General features: G+C 58.1%; 1 pseudogene; it reads left to right on the top strand.

Moving 5' to 3' along the window:
* Positions 1-608: 608 nt before the first annotated feature.
* Positions 609-2,022, top strand: LOC116548088 (annotated as a pseudogene).
* The last annotated feature ends 441 nt before the right edge of the window (positions 2,023-2,463 follow it).

Genomic DNA, 2,463 nt, shown 5'->3' with positions numbered 1-2,463 from the left:
CTAAATAATATGTGATGAGCACATATAAGGAATTACCATTGCTTCCAGGGTGAAGTTTGAGAAGCCAATGAAGAGCCCCCTCACACCTTAGCCTCACTGAATGTTAACAAGTTCCTGTGGTGTTGCACATGAAAAACTTTTGGTCGGTCCCAAAAGTATCACTTGCTCAGAGGAAAGAATCTGGTACCCAGAAGTGCCCAGATGTGAGTGGGAGGTATCTGAAGGTTGAGAGCAAGTGCTCCCAGGCAGAAAGCTCATGCAGTGCCTGTTAAACCCGGAAGATGTGAAAATGGCCCTGGAGATGTATAAGCTGTCTCTGGAGACTGAACGACTTGAAAAAGAGAGACAAATCAGTGAACATCCATCAGAAATTCTCTGAAAAAGAGGAAAGAAAGGACTTATTTTTTCCTTTAAATCAATACACAGAATCTTCATTCATCAACTCTACTCTTCCTTAAGCACCATCACTCTAAAAAGTGTCTGGGCTAGGAGAACTTTCTTATTACTGCTAGAGAAAATATGTAATTATTGGTAATCTAGCCTTTTGTTGTGCATATGTCTACTTTCCTGGACTTGAAATACTGGGGGCGGGCGGTGCGGAGTAGGCCATGACCTAGGCGTCCCCGCAGGGCGGATGGTACTTCTGCCACTGCTGCTCCGTGGAGATCGTCTCGCGCCTGCCGGATTATATGTGCCCAAGATGCGAGTCTGATTTCATCCAGGGGCTTCCAGAAGAGACCAGGAGCACAGAAAATGTGGCACATATACACCATGGAATATTATGCAGCCATCAAAAACGATGAGTTTGTGTCCTTTGTAGGGACATGGATGAACCTGGAAACCATCATTCTCAGCAAACTGACAGAAGAGCAGAAAATCAAACACTGCATGTTCTCACTCATAGGCGGGTGTCGAACAATGAGAACACATGGACACAGGGAGGGGAGCATCACACACTGGGGTCAGTTGGGGGGAAATAGGGGAGGGACAGTGGGGTGTGGGGCGTTGGGGAGAGATAGCATGGGGAGAGATGCCAGATGTAGGTGATGGGGAGGAAGGCAGCAAATCACACTGCCACGTGTGTACCTATGCAACAATCTTGCATGCTCTTCACATGTACCCCAAAACCTAAAATGCAATAAAAAAATAAAAATTAAAGAAAAAAAAAAGAAAAGAAAAAAGAATATGGTTCTGTCTCCTCCGCAGCCCCCACGGACAGGAGCGGGCCGCCGTTGGAGAACGTGGACTGGCACCTGTTCACGCTGCCTCAGGGCTACGACAGTGCTTTCGGCATCTTTGGCGACAGCTTCGAGATCCCCACGTTCCCTCCCGGAGTGCAGGCTGACGACGGCAGGGGCCCCGAGAACCGGCAGGAGGAGAGCCCCAGTCCCGGCACCGGCGCCCAGCAGCCCCGCGCCCGCTTCCCCACGGGCGGGCCACCGGCCGACTGGAAGGCGTCCCCAGCTGGAAGAGGTCACCTGCAGCTCCTTCAGGGCACTATCGCGCCCGCCGCCGTCTCAGCCTGGGTCCTCGGGGAGCTCTGCACTCAAACCCTGCGGACTGCGCCTGGAGGGCCAGCAGCCTGGGCGCCGTCCTCACACAGCTCCTCGGTCAGTCTGAAAACAGCTCCCCACCGGCAGATAAACAGGAAATCCAGGCCCTCCCCGCCGTCCTGGCACCTAGGAGCGCACAGGCTCCGGGCTCGCGTGCCCCGTGTGCAGGGACGGCTGTGCCCGGGCGAGCGCGGCGGCAGCTGCCGCGGAACCCCCTGTCCCACCGCGGCGGCCTCGCGCCCTGGCTGGGCCGGTGAGTGCCCGCGCGCCCCGCCCCCTGCCCGCGCTAACCCGCCCCTTCTCCCGCCCTCGCCTCTGTCCCCACAAAGCGCGGCAGCTGCCCCGTCTGCCGGAAAAGCCTCACGGGACAGAACGCGGCCGCGAACCCCCGGGCCTGGCTGGGGTGAGCTTCTCCTCGTCGTCCTCCCCCAGCTCGCCCAGCAACCACAACGCCACGAGTCACTCCTGAGCCCGCGCCGGCCGGCACCCACCGGTGCCCGGACGCCCGAGGCTGCGGGGACAGTGCGGGCCTCTCCCCCACCCTCAGCGGGCTCACGTGGCACCCGCAGACCGGGTGCCCTAGCGGTGCCGCCCTTGGCTGCTCAGCACTGCAGGCCCGGCCTGTTCCAGGGCAAGACCCGGGCCCGGCCCACCGGCCCCTGGCTTGGGAAGGCGTGGGCCACAGGGTCCCCTCTGGGGCACCCCAGCCTCCCCGTCCTCTGTCTAACCTCACCCTCTAAACGTTCAGCGGCGGAAAGATTTTTATAATTTTAAATTATTACTGCTTTCAAATGACATTTTAGCTCACATGGCGGCCATGAGTGATCTGTGGCAAGACGGGACCCAGCTGCTCCACCAGCGCTGCGAGCACCCCCAGGACAGCCTGTGGGCCCCCGGCCTCTGCCTCGGC

This window comes from Sapajus apella, unplaced genomic scaffold, assembly GCF_009761245.1.
Source record: "Sapajus apella isolate SASKATOON/1434 unplaced genomic scaffold, GSC_monkey_1.0 scaffold6904, whole genome shotgun sequence".
In the NCBI taxonomy this organism is placed as follows: domain Eukaryota; kingdom Metazoa; phylum Chordata; class Mammalia; order Primates; family Cebidae; genus Sapajus; species Sapajus apella.
The sequence above is the reverse complement of the archived record's forward strand: the minus strand, read 5'-3'. Positions and strand labels throughout refer to the sequence as shown.